The sequence below is a fragment of the Siphateles boraxobius genome, unplaced genomic scaffold (genome assembly GCF_051911475.1).
Source record: "Siphateles boraxobius isolate OS27281-9 unplaced genomic scaffold, OSU_SipBor_1 117, whole genome shotgun sequence".
NCBI classification, from domain to species: domain Eukaryota; kingdom Metazoa; phylum Chordata; class Actinopteri; order Cypriniformes; family Leuciscidae; genus Siphateles; species Siphateles boraxobius.
The window spans coordinates 470,193-490,166 of NW_027508719.1; the positions used below are offsets into that span (position 1 = coordinate 470,193).

A 19,974-nucleotide genomic window follows, 5' to 3' on the forward strand; every position below is an offset into this window, starting at 1 on the left:
GAAGCGGTACTAACTGCAGTGGAAAAGCAACCGAGCTAAAGCGAACCGAGCCGTGCCGCGCCGCGCCGAACCGAGTCGTACCACGCAGTGGAAAAGCGAAGCGAGTCGAACCGTGCCACGCCGAGCCGGACCGAGCCGTACCATGCAGTGGAAAAGCGCCAATAGAGGGATGTTCATAAATGTAGAGGGTGGGGAGGTTCAGAAAGGAAACCCTGTAACACCATGTGGTGACACCCTATATCACAATGTGTTTGTTGTATTCAGGTAAACCCTTCTACTGAGCCTAAAGTCACCTTTAAGGTGTTGAGAAGTAATCTCTTGGGGTCATGAGAAGTTTAGAAGGGGGAGCATGTAACCCAGTAGGTTAAAAGTATGCTGTTAATAAATTACCTCAATTTGTTAGCTTTTATTTAGGTTTAATTAAGAGGTAAAATGTGGATTAACCATTCATCTTTGTTTGAGTATACGTGTATTTGTTCCTTTAAGAACGCGCGTGCATGATATACAAGTTTGATCGATGTGTACATGTGGAAAACGTGGCTTTAACCATCAAGTTAAGTGTTTGATTATTTTATTGGTTTAGGTGGATTAAGTCCCACCCTCACTGGTGTTTTGTGTAACGTGAGTGGTTGTTCGGGAGATGAGAGTTTTTTTGACAAGCGCGAGAGGGGAGTTACAGCCGTTTCACACCGCAAGCGTCAGCGGGCGTGAGCAACGCGTATTTGTTTCCGCGTGCATGTTAATCAATGAGCGCGTTCACACCGCGAGCAGGAACAGCGCGTGAGCGTCAAGCAGGAGCGTCGCGTGAGCAGCAGTGAAGCGGGGGTTTCGGCTTCGAGTCTATTTTTGCGAGATGGTTCTCACTGCGGAACATGAAATCCACGGGGAGGAGTCGGATCCAGATCCAACTCCTCCCACCTTACATACACCTAAACCTAGCCAACTCCGCCCCCTGATCCCTAAACACACCCCTAATCCCTAAACCCAACCCCAATCCTACCCACCTCCACCCCTTGGATCTTGATCCGACTCCTCCCCGTGGATCTCATGTACTGCATTGAGGTGCTACTGATTTTTGCTGCGCTGCTCACGCTCAATTAAAGTGAAAGCACACTTTTGATGAACAAAATTAATATGATTTCACACAAAAAGTGGCCAAAACGCATAGAATTTGCATGTCTAGTGTGTTTTAACAAGAATTGCAGTATGTCAGAAAAGGAAATGAAGAACATAAACATAAAGAAAATAAAATATTATAGAAAATGTAGGCTACCCATTAAACTTGTTTTTAATTATTCAGTTTGGGCTTTGAACAAACTTCAAATGTGTTTATGACCACCAACTTCTAAAAACAGATTTTTTAAAAGTCTTTGTAAAGAAATGCTGGCTTATATGCAGCCTGGGAGCCGCTGTTGTGACGCTGTACAAACGCTTCCAGTGTGAATACTCACGCGCGTTTGCAGACGATGTAGTTGCGCTGACGTGCTGCTCACGCGCCGCTCATGCTTGCGGTGTGAAACTATGGCGCTCGCTTTGTGTCATTTGATTCCTAACCAAGCTTAAAGACGTGATAACGTGCGTGTGGATAACGTCTGCACGTCTTAACGTCTGCCCGTCTGGATCTATCTCCATTCAGCATTTTTTTTTATCCAGCCAATGACGCCGTTTCTGCGGCGCAGGCCATCCATAGTGCGCCGTAATCTGCGGCGCTTCTGTCTGACAAAGACAGCGTAAAAAGCGTCGTTTTGTATAATATTATAATCAGCCCCAGCCTTTTCCTCAAAGTTCAGCCCATCTTATGAAGTAGATGGAAAGACGTAGTAGATTGTAGATCTGAATGGCGATCCGTCTTAAAGGGTTAGTTCACCCAAAAATGAAAATTAAGTCATTAATTACTCACCCCCATGCTGTACCAACCCCGTAAGACCTTCGTTCATCTTCGGAACACAAATGAAGATATTTTTGATTAAATCTGAGAGCTGGATCACTCCTACATAGGCTGCCAGAGGGAATGAAACTTGACGGCCCAGAAAATCATTAAAGAACATGTTTAAATATTCCATGTGCCTACAGTGGCTCAACTATAAGTTTATCAAGCGACGAGAATACTTTTTTCCCGAAAAAAAAAACATAATAACGACTTTATTCGACTATTCCTTTTCTTCCTTGTGGGCCTGAGACGAGAGTTCAAGAGATTTTCACGACGCATGCGCGAGAACTGAACAAGAAGTATTAGAAGAAGAACGTCCTCTTCTCAGTTCTCGCGCATGCGTCGTGGAAATCTCTTGAACTCTCGTCTCAGGCCCACAAGGAAGAAAAGGAATAGTCGAATAAAGTCGTTATTATGTTTTTTTTTTCGGGAAAAAAGTATTCTCGTCGCTTGATAAACTTATAGTTGAGCCACTGTAGGCACATGGAATATTTAAACATTTTCTTTAATGACTTTCTGGGCCGTCAAGTTTCATTCCCTCTGGCAGCCTATGTAGCAGTGATCCAGCTCTCAGATTTAATCAAAAATATCTTCATTTGTGTTCCGAAGATGAACGAAGGTCTTACGGGGTTGGTACAGCATGGGGGTGAGTAATTAATGACTTAATTTTCATTTTTGGGTGAACTAACCCTTTAAGGGTTCTGGTTTTCTATCGTTGTTAGGACTATGTTGTACTCATTTTGTTTTCATATGGGGGGCAAGCATTTTTTTTTATTATGATCTGAGAAACAGACTTCTCACCAAAACAATAAGATCCCGTATTATTACTGAAGTAGCTAGATAGTCCATCATACAAACTAGACCACAATCCTTTTGCATAGCCTGCTACATATTGCCTACTTCATAAAAATGAGTAACACAAACGTTTAAATTCCTCCAACAACACAATGATAAAAACAATACATACCAAATAGCAATAAAATATGAAGCCTCCATATGTAGAAGGGCTGCACAATATATCGAAATTATCGAAATATCGCAAATGTATTTCGCAATATGCATATCGCAACGGCTTGCAACCAGGGGCGTGTCTAGAAGGGGGGCACGGGGTGGCACTGGCCCCCCCTGAAATATGATTGGCCCCCCCTGGTGCCCCTCCAACATCATTGGGCTAGATTTACTGTCAACCCGACAATGCCCAACGCCATTGGATCAGAGCGCTGTCAATCACTGCTTGATTTGCAATTCGCAAAGCGGAATCACAGGTCCGCGTTTTTCAAACAGTAGGAGAGAGAGAGAAACACCTCGACATGTCACTGTTTATGGTATATACACACTCAATTACAGTATATATTTTGAAATATCGCACCATATGTTGGTCTTATTACTTTCATGTGTGACTGATCAAGCCAGTAACGTTAGATTAGATAACGTAATTTCGGCAGATGACTTGTCAGTGTTATTCCGCGGCAGCGCGTCTACATAAATATAAAATAGATACATGGGTCATTCCTGGTATGCGGTGACTTTCCTGTCCCAGTGATTTATTTACTCATATTTTCTCTAAAATGAGTCACATATTTATAATAAATGGCTTAAATTGTAGATTTAAGTATTCTTTACCATTTAATCAGAGATAATAGACATTAAAAATACTATTTTGTATTTTACACAATTTAAATTGATGTATGCATTCAATTATATCATGTCCTCAGTGCACAGTAATCAACTTCTGCAAGAAATATAAACCATGAAATGACAAAAACCTCAAAATATTTTTAAATTCTGTAATAGACTAGGCTAAATTGCCTCTAATCATACATATAAATCATGGGGAAATATAGGTCTTTTTCTTACAATTGTCTTCAATTATTGCGTATCTGAAGTCATCTTCCACCCTGTTAGTATGTACTTTTTTGCCTTCCAAATCCAACTGCAATTTCCTTGAGACCATTTTCAAGAAGTGAAATTTCTTTTCTTTTACCTGCTGGAATTCAACTGTACAAACTGAGGTATGCTTCAGCTCTCACTCCTAACTTTTCTTTTAGTTTTTGAAATGTTATCCTGCTTGTTCCCACCTTAAAGTTCCACCCTGTTAGGCTATGTTATGGAGAATGTTTGTCCTATCAAAAAAATGTAAAAACAAATCTGACATAGTTATAAAAGTTCTGTTCATCTGTAGAAGGTTAGCTAGCTAAAAATGTTGATCACTCAAAGAGCTATGGCTAACTTAGCTCAGAATTTTCCACCCTGTTAGGTTTATAGATCTAGTTAGCCATAGCTCTTTGAATGTTAAACATATTCGATTCATCAAAAATTGTTTTGCTTGTTTCAAGAAGAAGAAAAAATCTAAGATGGCATAAGGGACATATACTATCCAAGAAAAGCTCATTATTGTTTAACGTTTACATTATTAACATGTTGTGATAAACGTATATGTCCCTAACAGAGTGGAATATTTTTATGGACAGTGTCTGAACAATCTACCAATAATTATTATTATTACTCAGAGTCCCTGAGCCTGACCTATATGTCAAACATCAAACCTATATGTTAAACATGTCACTATTTTGATAGAATGCTAAAAACATGAAAATCATGCCCTTTTTTCCCCAACATTTATGAAGCCAAAATGTCACCGCATACCAGGAATGACCCACATATTACTTTATGTGGGGTTGTTATGGGGGGACCGCACTGTGGTTGCAGCCGTTGTGTGTGCTGACGCGCAATACACTGTATTAACACCAGACAGAAGATTCACGTCACCAGATGGAAAGAAGCGTAAATGGATGGAGAAGCATAGGTTACTGTAAAGCTACGTCTTAGTTGGTGATTATCTTGGCGAAAGCCGATACAAATCAGCATGAAGTTTTAACATCTACTCTCGTGTAATGGAAATCATTTTTTATCTTTTGTTTTAAAGACTAAAGGCACTATAATATTTTTCCAAAAAAGCAGAGCCGTGGTAAACATTAAAATGTGAGAACTTTACATGCAACTCTGTGTAATTTATACTGAATGGGTTTTTGTTTATTTTTACACCGCAACAGGACATCCAAGGTTTCTTTACGAAGAAACCATGTCAGAGACAGATTTCATGCAGACAACATTCGCCAACACACACACACACACACACACACACACACACACACACACACACACACACACACACACACACACACACACACACATTCAGTGTTTGTGTTGAGAATAAAGCATGTTAAATAACTAAATAATGCCTAGGTGATGTTTTTTATTTATTAGAGCAAAACTGTGTGGTCCAATCCATGTATAATACAAAATGATTTTCAGGCTCTTGTTCAGTGCCACATTTAATACCATCTATATTAGGTCACTGAGCATTGCAAAGATTTTTTTTTTAATCGTGCTTAATATTTTTTAAACACGTATTTATTTCCATTCGAATTTTCTGATTTCCCATGGGCCCCCCCTGACTGGATCTTGGTCCCCCCTGTGCCCCCCCCCCCCATTTATAAAATCCTGGAATCGCCCCTGCTTGCAACTGGTCATGAGCAAAAGACAAGAGAAAACCACTCACTGCTCTTGGCTGAATAACTTTTGTAGCTTTAATAATAATCAGTATAGGCCTATATTTAATTAATACAGTGAAAACTAATGTGTTTTTTTTTTTTTACATTTGATTCAGTTTCTGTTGTTAAATATCCCTAATGTAGGATAACCTGAACAAACCCCGTGGTTTACATTGATGTTAAAATAGTGCTTCTTATTATAAAACACTCTGATGTTCACTTTATAGAAGTTGTAGCGATGTTTTCTTGTCACAAAAAGATTGTGAAACACGTAGGCCTATATGGGTTAGGCTATATAATTTTAAATATAGCCTATTTTAAAGATAATATTTCGCATTTTTCTTCAATATCGTGCAGCCCCAATCTGTAGCATATAGTCATTTATAAATATAATAATGTTTCAACGTTTCGTTTTGTGTAATAAAGCATATAGCCTATTAATTTTCTGACAGGCGGAGGGTGAACCAAGACGCGCTTCCCATTTAAAAACAAGTTTCAAGTTACTTTTCACCGTGACTGTCCGCTCAATATCCGCACTTTGCCAGTTTCACATTTGTTTAAATATTATAATAGGCTTTTGTTATTTTATTTCATTTATGTTGATTATGAACAGTGAACAGCATGAGTAAGAGCAACATCATAGGATCCGAAATATGACGGGAGACATGAAGTGGGTCAGACATGATTTTGACCACTTCATTTTGTGAAAGACTTTATTTAAAGTGAATTTCGTTTTGTATCAATTATGCACGAGCATGCATGGGAATAGGCTATTTAATAATAATACAAAAAAATATATATATAGTAGAGTGGCAGTGCAGTGGACGGAATTATATTCTGAATTTCTACATTATAAAAAATCGTTCTAACTTCTAGCAAGCTCATTTAAACCGTGTTGTAAATGCCGAAATGAAAGGAGCACGGCCAAACAAATATGAAACTACTAAATATAAATATATAAAACCGCCATTAGATGGCGGCAAGCACTGCTCTATTGACATTACTGGTTAATGTTCAACCTATTCTTTCAAAAACACAAAGAGGCTATATATTTAATATCCACACAACTACTCCTTTTAGACAATTGCAATTGTTCGGCTGTGGTGCTGTTTGGAACTATTTTTTTTTATTGTATGAAATGTCATTAACATATTGTTTATTTACAGGCATTCTGGTTTTCTAATGATTCTTTTTTTAAAAGCTAAAGACTGCTCATTACAGAAACATTAAAAGAAATATTTACAAATGTGTGTTTTACTTGGTATTTTTCTCATAACAGTAAATCTATGAGGAAAAAGATCTATCAGGAAAAATAGATATCTCCAGACGTATGGCAGACGCACGTAGTCACGTTTGTAAACTTAGATCGTTGCAGACGTGCAGACGTGCAGGCGTGCAGACGGGCAGACGTGCAGACGGGCAGACGTGCTGACGTTAAGACGTAATCCACACGTTAACTTCTAACGTGACGCCGCCGTGACGTCTGCACAGTATCGAAAGCCAAATGGTTCAGAATTCGTGTGCATTTGATCGGCGTATAAATATTAAAACACCGTCTTCATAACGCCGCCAGGCGTTAAATAAGCGCCGTCAGGCGATAAGTTAACGTCACGCGCCGCCACGCGTTAAAATAACGCCACTCGCCGATAGATGTTAAATTGACGCCACACGCCACACGCCACTCAAAATGCAGATTTATGAGCTCATCTACATGGCCCCTCCTCTTCTGAGTTTGAGGACCCTACGGCAAGTCGGAGAGGACAATCCAGTGTGGAAGAGCGCGAAAATGGCAAGGAGAGAATTTGTTTCGCGGTGTAAACACACTGTAAATGAATGTGAAGTGTAAATGTAAATTAATTTTGTTAAAGAAAAAAATAATAATAAAAAAAAAAGGTCTAGTTTAAGATCCGGCGCAGCACCGGATGTAGTCTGGCTCGTACCCCCGTTATCTGAGCCCAGAAAAATGTCTGATCCAAATCATTTTAGAAGACTTCTAACAACGATTAGGGATCGCATAAATGCCAAGCTCGATAGTTTGCTGGAAACATCGCCACAAGGGCATGGGGAACACAGTCTCGTAGACAGGTAGGTAAGGAACAGAGTGTCCTGCAGAGTTTACCTCCAACCCCACTGAAACACACCTGGACCAGCTAGACACCACTTCCAGGCAGGTGTCTTGACAGGTTGGAGCTAAACTCTGCAGGACAGTGACCCTCCAGGACTGACTCGTATGCAGGTAAAAGAGTAGTAATCTCGAGAGCATGTAGAGGTGAATTTGAGAACTTGTAAGTTATGCTAAAATTTATTCGTAGCCTACTGCTCAGATGTGAAAACCTTTAAAATCAAAATCTGAAATTGAATGTTGAGATTTGCACTCGCAGACAATTGTCACAGACATGCATTTCTGTTCTGAATTTTAAATTATTATAAGACGTACAGTATAAACTGCTAATTCCAAAACAGGTCATTGTGCTATAAAATAAACCAATAAGCCCTACGAAGCCGTGATTTACAGTGAATTTAGAACAGGGGCGTTGTTCTAAATTTGGAACGGTGCAGATTTATGGAGCCCATCCCCTAGAAATATTTTGCATGGTTCTTTATAACTTCACAAAACCGTTATACACTTTCTTTTTAAAAGCCAAATACCACTTTCTTTTCTGAAGTATTAATTGAATTACATGTTTGTATTTTAATTATAATGTATTTCATTTGTAATGATCTCAGCTTGAGCACCCGTCCCGCTTTGCGTCTTAGCCTACCGCACAGCATTTTCACCGCTTGTCCCGCACTTCGCATATTGAGAAAATGACCCGCATTTTCATCAGTCTGTTGGTTTTTAATGATCATATTAATGATCAGCTCCAGTGGCCTTCTCTCCATCAGCTCCAGTGGCCTTCTCTCCATCAGCTCCAGTGGCCTCCTCTCCAGCAGCTCCAGTGGCCTTCTCTCCAGCAGCTCCAGTGGCCTTCTCTCCATCAGCTCCAGTGGCCTCCTCTCCATCAGCTCCAGTGGCCTCCTCTCCATCAGCTCCAGTGGCCTTCTCTCCAGCAGCTCCTGTGGCCTTCTCTCCATCAGCTCCTGTGGCCTCCTCTCCAGCAGCTCCAGTGGCCTTCTCTCCAGCAGCTCCTGTGGCCTCCTCTCCAGCAGCTCCAGTGGCCTTCTCTCCAGCAGCTCCTGTGGCCTCCTCTCCATCAGCTCCAGTGGCCTTCTCTCCAGCAGCTCCTGTGGCCTCCTCTCCAGCAGCTCCTGTGGCCTCCTCTCCAGCAGCTCCAGTGGCCTTCTCTCCAGCAGCTCCTGTGGCCTTCTCTCCAGCAGCTCCTGTGGCCTCCTCTCCAGCAGCTCCAGTGGCCTTCTCTCCAGCAGCTCCTGTGGCCTTCTCTCCAGCAGCTCCTGTGGCCTTCTCTCCAGCAGCTCCTGTGGCCTCCTCTCCAGCAGCTCCTGTGGCCTCCTCTCCAGCAGCTCCTGTGGCCTCCTCTCCAGCAGCTCCAGTGGCCTTCTCTCCAGCAGCTCCTGTGGCCTTCTCTCCAGCAGCTCCTGTGGCCTCCTCTCCAGCAGCTCCAGTGGCCTTCTCTCCAGCAGCTCCTGTGGCCTCCTCTCCAGCAGCTCCAGTGGCCTTCTCTCCAGCAGCTCCTGTGGCCTCCTCTCCAGCAGCTCCAGTGGCCTTCTCTCCAGCAGCTCCTGTGGCCTCCTCTCCAGCAGCTCCAGTGGCCTTCTCTCCAGCAGCTCCTGTGGCCTTCTCTCCATCAGCTCCTGTGGCCTCCTCTCCAGCAGCTCCAGTGGCCTTCTCTCCAGCAGCTCCTGTGGCCTCCTCTCCAGCAGCTCCAGTGGCCTTCTCTCCAGCAGCTCCTGTGGCCTTCTCTCCATCAGCTCCTGTGGCCTCCTCTCCAGCAGCTCCAGTGGCCTTCTCTCCAGCAGCTCCTGTGGCCTCCTCTCCAGCAGCTCCAGTGGCCTTCTCTCCAGCAGCTCCAGTGGCCTCCTCTCCATCAGCTCCAGTGGCCTTCTCTCCAGCAGCTCCAGTGGCCTTCTCTCCAGCAGCTCCAGCAGCCTTCTCTTCACTCGATCCAGTTGCAGATATATATATCTCGGACGAAGATGAAGATGAGTAAGTGATTTGATGTTGTTGTTAAATGTATTTATAGTTAATAAAATAAAACAAAAGATGAAGTAACAATTTGTATTATTTCTTGTTTTCAGTGTTGGCATCAAAGTGTTATTAACTACAATGCTAAGCAAAGTGGATTTTACATTTGCACCTGCTTCCAACCAAATCAATACCACAAGATGCAACATCCTAGAAAGTGGTATTAGAGCTTTTCGACGTCAACGATTTAACCCTGAGTCGAAATTGGACGTTGTGTTTAGAGACGCTGATGGAATTGGTGAGGGGGCGGCTGATGATGGTGGTCCTACTCGAGAATATTTAACTTTGCTGATGAGGGAAATTCACTCATGCGAAGTATTTGATGGAGAAGACTGGAATAAAACTCTTGCTTGCAATTCCAAAGGTAACCTAATGTCTAATGTTTATTTTTTGTGTTTTACATTAAACATTGTGGAAAAAGTGTTTACCTCATTGATCATTTTCCTGTAATTCTGCACATTTTTACACTTAAAGTCATTAGGGCTTTAAACAACACATCTTTAAGTTAACACCTAGTGCCCATGTTAGTCAAAACCAGTTTACACCCCATTAGCAGCACACACTTTCTAAGCACCTTTTATAGACATAATAATGCTTTTTCCATTTGCATTACAGCATTGTACAATGGAATGTACAAACTAGTTGGACAGATGATAGCTGTGTGCCTGGTACATGGTGGTGTGGAGCCACATTTTTTTTCACAAAGACTGCTCTGTCAGGTGTGCAACCTTCAGCCCCCAGTACCAGACATACAACAGATTGTAGACTATGACTTCAGAGAAAAGATGATCAAGGTATGTATTAAACATTTTAATTTAGGCTAGCTGTTGCGTTGTTATAGTACTGGTAATTAGGTGACAGTTGTAATATCTTTGAATGCAGGAATTGCAAAATTATACCATGATTAACTCACCCTCAAGCCATCCTAGGTGTGCATGACTATCTTGGCTCTTCCAAGCTTGTAATGTTAGGGAATGGGTACTGTATTTTAAAGCCCAAAAAAAGCACATCCATCAAACATAAAAGTATTCCACATGACTCCAGGGGGTTAATAAAGACTTTCTAAAGTGATATTTCTGTTAGAAAAAATATCCATATTTAAAACTTTATGAACTAAAATAACTTGCTTCCGGCGGGATTTTCGGTTAAGCCGTGCAGCGGATGGCAGTGTGGGAGAACCTCTGGTATATTGGGTCAAAGTGCCTCCTACCGTAGTGCTTCTACCGTAACTCGTCTTACGTAGTATGTGTATGGCCACTTTGCCGGAAGCTAGTTCATAAAGTTATAAATATACTATTTACTATAAATCATGGGATCATTTCCATTTTTGGGTGAACTATCCCCTTAAAAAAACCTGTGTGCATAAAATATTTAACAATATTTTGTTTCTTTCTGAAATTGAATGCTAATTTTGTGTTAAATTCCTTCTCAATTTAGATCCAGTCAGCACATAATGTGAATGATGCCCAGTGTGCTATAATGGAGGCTTCTGACCAGTTGGCGATGCTTGGGTCTCTAAGGCACATCCAAACCTTAGAGGAGAGAGACGACTTGGTGGAATCGGCCACAAAGTTCTTCCTTGATAATAGGCTGAGGGATTCCTTGGATCAGTGAGTATAAGAATGGACAGATATTTTCACCTGATTTAAATTAACAGTGTTAGTTTGATAATGTGTCATATTGTATGCATCTTTTTTTTTTTAAAATCTAGATTTAAAGAGGGCCTGAAGTCAGAGTGCGAATTACCCCACCATAATTGGGGGGTACTGCCCCTTCACTTCTTCTATGACCATCATGGTCCACTACCATATCAATCCCCACCGCGATCGCCAAGTGCAACATGTGTTGTGCAACACACATACAAGGTCTAAACATGCGACAAACTGATAATCAGTAGGCTACAGAATATCTCATTGTTATTATATATCCAAAAGAGAACTGTTTTGATCAACTCCCAAAAGTTAGAAGTTAAGTGCACTGAAATACCATTCTAATTACTAGTAAAAGTAATACCTTTTCAAGAAGCCTATTGCCTATTTCATGAAATATTGATTTGGTTTATTTTTAGATTTCATAAGACCTGGAGGTAAGACCCAACCCTCTCATATACTGTATAAACAGAAACCAATTTTCCATTGTAGTCGATGGTAGTCAGTGTCAAATCAACACAATCTTTAATGTGATTAAGGAGCATACTATGAAAAACCATACTACCACCTGGGGTGGCAAAGGGGTGGCATGAGGTTTCAGGAGGGGGGCCATGGACATTATTCATAATTTAAAATGCTACGGTTTTCATTGAATGTGTTTTGTTCTCTACACTGCATTACACGGAGTGGGAGTCAAATCAGAGATGTAGCTGGGTTTTTGGATGGTGTGGGTCTTCATTTGTGAATTGTGGGCCCTTTCTCTGTGTAATCACTATCAACAGTATGTGTAGTCTATACTTAAATTGTACTTTGTGAAAAAGCAATTCTTGGGGGTTTGCACCCCAGGAGATTTTTTTTTTTAAAAAAAAGACCCCTCAAATGATGTCTTCTAGTGAGTTTTGAGGAAATATGAACAGATTTAGTCATACGACACACACACACACACACACACACACACACAGTTCGATCGCGCCCGCGCCTCTCTCTCTCTCACACACACACACACACACAAACACAGTTCGATCGCGCCCACGCTTCTAATACACTAGTAACAATGTTGTTTGTAGATCCGCCCCTGATTTTACCTCACCACAATGTAAAGCTTGATTTAAATTGAGAATTATCTTGCTACCTAACCTTGCTAACTAACCTTGGTAACTAACCTTGCTAACTAACCTTGGTAACTAAGGTCCACTTAACTAGCCTCAGTGGGTAAGTAGCAGTTAAGTAGCCGGTAATTCAATGTATGAAGACGTGACATGAGCTATGAAAGAACAAAACACGTTAATAAATGAAGGTTGTAAAATCAACAAGCTAGACGTCAGCTAGCAACTTACATTTATCCATGCACGTCAGCAGCAAACCGTTCTCTATCTCCGTCGCTTCTAGCCACGGTGGTTAAAAATGGTACGGTCCACAATAGGGGTGTCTGAAATCGCTTTACATTAAAATGTTCCTACAGTGAAAATAGGAGTTGACTTGTAGCCTATTGTAACTCTAATTATATTTTTTCACAATATCAGAAAAATTATCTGACCCCCCCCAAAACTGATGTTTATGTCCCTTTGGGAGGTACTGGGTCTTCATTGGGGGGTATAGTACCCCCCAGTACCCCCTGTAATTCGAACTATGCCTGAAGTGTCTTGGGCTTTTGCCTTTGATGCAAAAGCACCCTGAGCTCTTCAAAGAGCTATTTATGAATGAGGAGAAGCCCCTTTTGGCCAGAGACATATCTGCTTTGTTCAAAGCAGAGCTTTCTCCAGTTGGCAGCAACAGGAGAGTACTGGAGAGTAGAACAATCTGTTTTTGGAGGGACTGGCTCATAGAAGTGGAAGGTATGACATCATACTGTAGTTATATTGGATCTATCTGTCTGTCTATTCATCTAACTATATATCATATAATATCTATCTTTCTCATCTATATATATATATATATATATATATATAATCACTTAGCTAGCTTTTATATATTTATCTGTCTTTCTCATCTGTCGTATCTGTCACACATTTATTTCGTCACCTCTCTGTCGTCTTTGTCATCTGTCTTTGTCATCTATCATCTGCCTGTCTATCATAATCTGTTCTGTCTAAATCTTTTCTATCTATAGTAATCTGTTCTACCCTAATATATTATTAAAATATTTTTTTTATTTTACCCAAAGATGTTAATGTCGTCATCATCATTATATATCTATAAAACTTAACCTTGTGTGTGGAATTTGTTTTTTAGATGTTCATGGTACTCTTTTAAATATTAGGAAGTTCGACAGTTCACATCGTGTAACTTACAGTGTGGCAAATATGAATGAAAGTACAAATAAGGTACTAGAGCTGTGGTGAAGGACATGTTTGTTATTGACTAACAATTAAAATTTTGGTCTGTTCTTGGGCTACTTTTATAAAGCTTTTTGTCCTTTTTTTATCTTGACCGGCATTTTAGCATGACCTTGTCACTCTCAAATGTAAAAAAATAAATAAAATAATAATAGTAATATATGGGTTTGGAACAACATGAGGGCCAGTAGCTTTGACAACTATTTCATGGCCATTCTATATCTGCAGAATGGTCATTGACTTTTTCCTTGTTCATTTTTACTAGAGGGAACTGCATACCCACTCACCTTGGAGAAGATTCTTGGATTCGTGTCAGGATCCACTTCTATTCCAAGGTTAGGGTTCCCAGTGGAACCAAAATTAGAGTTCCTACACCCTCAAGAGAATGAGGCCATTAGAATTTTCCCCGAAGCAAATACCTGCTGCATTGTCTTGAGGCTGCCAATCCATCAGAGCTATGAATTATTCAGGGAAAGTATGGAAACTGGCATTTTGCAATCCCCCACTTTTGGAGTAATGTAGACATTGTTTTAAATACGTTTATGTTTTAATGTTATATTATGGACACGTTAGTGTACATTTAATATACATTTTTACTGCTGTTTTGTGATGTTTGTGGGTATTGCTGAGTTTTGTCCTTTTCTTAAGTTCTGATCTGTCTTGAGGCTGCCAATCCATCAGACCTATGAATTGTTCTGGGAAAAGTGGCATTTTGCAATCTCCCACTTTTGTCCTTTTCTTCAGTTCTGATCTGTCTTGTGATATCTATTATCTGTATGTACATATGAAAGTGTTCAGATTACACAAAATGAAATTCATCAAAATTACAGTAAACATTTATTGATGTCACTACCGATGTGATTTATGTTGTGATATATTACACATGTTATTGTACAAGACAAAAAAAAAAACATTTATATTTGCACATGAAAAATATTCTAGTGAATTTTATCATTAAACACTTTTTGTGGAATAAAGCAGGAATAGTTCAGCTCTATCCCAATTTAAACACACTTTGATAAAGGTTGTAGCTGGACCAGGACCAGAATGTTTTAGTACTGGCATAAACTATAGATCATGAGACAGAAAAGTAGAGGAGAGAAACAGATGTGAACATGACACATGCCATGAGCAACACTTCCAAGGTTCAGACACTATTTTAATGCTATTAAGGAATTTGTTCAATTCAAAATGAAAATACTGTCATAATTTACTTTATTTTTTTCATACTATGGAAGTCAATGGGGTCCATCAACTGTCTGATTATCAACATTCTTCCAAATGTCTTCCTTTGTGTTGTGAGAAGAAAGAAATTCATACAGATTTGAAACAACTTGAGGGTGAGCAAATGATGACAGAATTTTTAATTTGAAGTGAACTATTCCTTTTAATGTCATTTTAAGGTCTTAGGTTTTCCACAAAAGAAAGAACATCTTTAAGGACATTTACTCCAAGATTTTCCCGGGGGCCTCCAAGTGGATCAATTTGTTCAGTGAGTTGTTGCATCTCAGCATCAGTCACAGTGAACTGGTTTGGAGGTAAAGTAACCCGTTCAGGCCAGAGTACATGAGGTACATCTGATACAGAGCGACCCTCACCACCAACTTGTTCTGCTGGATTACCCTCTCCTCCACTGGAGCCTGAGGGTCTTGCTGCAAATATCTCCCGCACTGCAGTACTCGGCTGCCTCTGTTGTGCCAGACAACCCCGGACAAAAATTTGCAGGGGCGACTGGTGTCTCTCGGTTCGCAAACCATGATTGTTCCATTGGCGTGAGAAATTTGTCAAGTCTTTATTAATTCTTGGGATGTAGACATGATGCAGAGCCCACATGTGCATTTCATTATCTACATCTACAATGCCCTCACTCTCAAGAAAATTGAAAAGGTCATAGTACACATTTGACACGCCACGCCACAGATCGACCCAAAGTCTTTCAATCCTTTGATTGTGTGTACTCCTTCCTCTGAGAGCACTACCTCGGTCAGTGCCTCTGAACAAGTTCATGAACAGGCACACGGCGTTGTTCTCTCCACCATGGTCAGTCCTTACTCTGAAAGGGACTCCATATTTGGAAATGGCATCCAAGAAACAATCCATGACAGTGCTGCTACGATTGTTGTTGGAGGCACGGAGAAAGGTTATGAGACGACTATAGCCATCAATGGCACCATGAATTACTATCCTCCATCTAATCAACACAAATACATTATTACTTAAACATAACAACTGCTGTAGACAACAACAAAAATATACTATACTAGTATATACTATACTATATACTGCATTTAAGGAAATCTAAACAACCTGTTTTAGCAATCATATAAATGTACATTAATGAATTGCTCAATTCTTAAGTTTAAACTTTTAAAACTTATTTACTTAAAACAAAAAACAAAAAAGTGTGGCAAAAAACACTTATGGTTAGATAAGTGTTACCTAAAAAAAAGACAAAAGAATATTTAAGATAAAGTAACATAAAAAAACTACCTTATTAGTTTGTGGTTTCCATCCAAATGCCATAAAGAATTAGGTCCTGCGACACGGTAGGACCTTCTACGTAGTCACTGACACATTGCTCTGAGAGCTGCAGCCCTTGGGTTGACACGATGCATACTGCTCCTCACTCTGCATCTCTGAACCAGAATTCCCTCTGCCCTCAGTTGTGCTCGAACTGCCTCTGATCCAAGTTGGTCATTTCCAGCCACTAGGTCCCTGATCTTTTCGTCCAAGTCTACATCAGATATGTCTGAGTATGAAGCAGACTGCAACAGATTGAAGCACCTGAAAAGATATATCCAAGTATTTTAACATTTACTAGGAGTTCTAAAATAAATCAAAAGATGCACTCAGCATTTTTCTTCACCTATTACGATTAAATGAGATGAGGTCCCCAGTCATATCAGTGACCAAACAGGTGACATTTTATTCTCTGTGGATCAGGTATAATGTGTGTAGTCAATGGATATATGTATTATATGATACAATTTACCTTAAACGTCGTTTAACTGTCGACACGGAGGTGTGTAAAATATCTGCAATCTGTGTTACAGTGAAGCCACAAGACAACAGAAACGACAGTTGATCCTGAGTAATGACATAAGACGGTGCGCCTCTGGACCCATTACTATTCAGTGGAGGTCGATATCCAGTACTTTCTGTAGAAAAATGATAACACTGCTTTTATAAAACACTTGATTAGGAAAAAGATTGACATAATAATTTTCCTATAGTTCAATAGGGTCAAACAATTCCTAGAGGGCCACTGCCCTAATTAAACACACCTGATCCAGCTAACCAAAGGCTGTATCTGAAATCGCCCCCTATACCATCATTCACTATTCCCTACACTAGTCCACTAGAAGGAGTGAATGAAAATGAGTGAGTAAATTCAGACAATGAGTGAGCGGAAGGGCTGGCGAGACCCGGGAATTCATTCAGCACGACCCTCACAGTGCAATATGGGTATTCTCTAGCTGTTGAGCATACATTCGTTGTACACATGTTAGTGCGGTGCATTATAGGATTGAATGGGTGCACTCGATAATGTCAACTATGGTTTTGGACACCACTACAAATGGATGTCCCTAGTGCCCTATTTAACTCTTTATTTTTGTTTGCAAAACAGTTTGATGGCATTTACCTTCCTGCGCTCTCGGTTCAGAAGTTTGAATCTCCTGAATAAACTCTGATACCTCATGGATTATCTCATCTGCAGCCTGAGCATTTAGAAGCCTCCCCTTTGCCCATTCCAGGCTCCTTAGCATGGCTTGAAGTCTGAAAAGTAAAACATTTATTATTATTAAATAAATAAATAGGGTCAAATGTGTTTTTGTATTTTTTCTTTGTCTTACGACAAAGACAGCAAGGTGGCCCAACACCAGTAGAAGAGGCAACATTAACATTATGTAACCATGCCCCAGTTTCACAGACAGGTGCTTATCTTAAACCAGGAGAAGATTAATACGTACATATGTACAGTACCGGTCACAAGTACAATTGGTCATAGAATTGCATTGCACACGGTACCGCTGCTAGCCATTTTGATGCCCTAAGCATAATTTCTTTATGATTTTGTTATATACATCTCTAAAAAGTGCCTAATAATATTTCTGTGCTGAAATAATATCGGCATTATAATTATTATGATGACTATGATATGATTGATTTTTCATTAGGCTATTTTTGGTGCCCCCTACACACAGCGCGTGGTGGAAGAAGCGATTGCACATAAAACTTTTACAATTTATAGCCTACCCACCAACCGTATACGCTAATGCTAATATCTTGTCTTTACAGAAATCCTTACCTATTTAATGATGACTGAAAGACATCAGGCCCTGGATTATCAGAGAGTAAAAGGCGAGTGCAGTCATTTACAGTGTGTTTACACCGCGAAACAAATTCTCTCCTTGCCATTTTCGCGCTCTTCCACACTGGATTGTCCTCTCCGACTTGCCGTAGGGTCCTCAAACTCAGAAGAGGAGGGGCCATGTAGATGAGCTCATAAATCTGCATTTTGTGTGGCGTGTGGCGTCAATTTAACATCTATCGGCGAGTGGCGTTATTTTAACGCGTGGCGGCGTGTGACGTTAACTTATCGCCTGACGGCGCTTATTTAACGCCTGGCGGCGTTATGAAGACGGCGTTTTAATATTTATACGCCGATCAAATGCACACGAATTCTGAACCATTTGGCTTTCGATAGCACAGATCAACAGCTACACGTTATTGACGTGTCTACGTGACGTGATATTTGCGTGTACGTCTCCATATAAAACAAATGGAGACGTACACGCACGTATACACGTGTGTTATCTGTCGTGCTTGTCAGTCTCGTCGCCGAATGGAACATTTCGAGCGCCATAGAAACGGCCGTTATGAGGCAGACATGAGAGAGACGCGTTTGCGGGAAGAAAGTGATTTGATTGACGTATTTACAGGTTTAAAATATCTTTAAATCGAATGTAGATCTGATGCGAAGGACTGACACAGAGGTGAATCGCTTTTGTGTGCTTGTTTTTAGTTCGCTGTCAGTGTTTTACGGTCAGTTTACCGAGTTGGTTAATCGGGCGTCTGGTCGTATACAGTCTGTGTTTAGTGTAACATACACAGTGGATAGCAGTGCCTCTGAACGTTAACGCTTCACGTTCAGTATACAGACTGAAGACAATTATCGCTGTTGTTTACATTCAACAGCGGGATCACTGGGGACCAGATATAGCGCCCCAGATACCCGAGTTATTTGGGGTTCCTCTGGCGACGTGGGAGGAGCGTTTCGTTCGGTCTACACGCGAGCGAGAGGACTAGGAGCTGCACGAGGCCTACTTCAGGATCGGGAGGATCGCTTAAAAAATTTGAGTTTATCGGTATCCTATACACTGGTTTTATTTGTTCTGAATCCTGGTTTTATTAATACTGGTATCTGAGAGATTGCCTTTCGTTTAAATTCAATTACAAGTAATTTACAAGCGATAAATAATTGATTAGTTGTTGATTTAATTATAAAACATTATTTATTTATTATTTTGTTAATAAATAAACAACAGGACAAAGGTAAGAGAGAGAATAAAACACAAGGACAAACAGTAGATAAGTAAATGCTACATTTTAATGAGAAATTACAAGATGGGAGCTTTGGGAACAGAACAATGAACAGGGTGCCATGTGGTTAACGTTACATATACAAAATATAAAACATGGATTTGCTCTATGCACAGCTGCACTACAGCCAGCTGCTTCGTTTACTGTTTAGCAGGACTCACTGCTCCTTAAATCTCACAAAGACTCTGAATTCTCTTTTATCAACAAGTTCAGTCATGAACTTTTAAAAGTCCTGTCTTTTTTTAAAGGCAAACGTAAAAAGTTCGGCAGGAGAATTTTCGTTATATAAACCCTTGAAATCACGCAGTTTCTGAAGGCTTTTAATTTGCATATCTTCTTGCATGTCAAGGACACTGGGAACCTTAAGCCTAGTTCACACTACATGATTTTAAAACGTCGGGCTGAACTGTGCGGTTCACACTACATGACTTGCTCTCTGTGAAATCAGGAGTGTTCAAGTTGTTGAGCTGTTCAGACCACACGACACAACGTGATTGATCCGCAACAGGAGGTAACGCACTACACGAGTTGACAACAACTCTGTCACCCAACGATTCTATCTGGTCTACAAACCACGTTTTGTCACGAAAAATCACGCAATAAAACGAACCGGAAATGACGCGAAACAGCACGCGCGCCAATACCCAGCAAAGAAGACGAAGAAGAAGACAACGCGCGAATATGGACGTCAGACAGAAACTGGTGCTGCAAACTGTTTGCGCGATAATTTGCTCTGAGAAAAAAACAAAAACAAAAA

General features: G+C 40.5%; 1 long non-coding RNA gene across 1 annotated transcript; it reads right to left on the bottom strand.

Moving 5' to 3' along the window:
• Window positions 1-14,349: 14,349 nt before the first annotated feature.
• LOC143710536 (uncharacterized) lies at window positions 14,350-17,365 on the bottom strand. Its single transcript, XR_013194579.1, has 4 exons — window positions 17,257-17,365; window positions 16,606-16,767; window positions 16,104-16,397; window positions 14,350-15,804 (listed from the first exon to the last, which is right to left on the bottom strand). It is a non-coding gene; the product is annotated as an uncharacterized LOC143710536 (long non-coding RNA).
• Window positions 17,366-19,974: the final 2,609 nt, after the last annotated feature.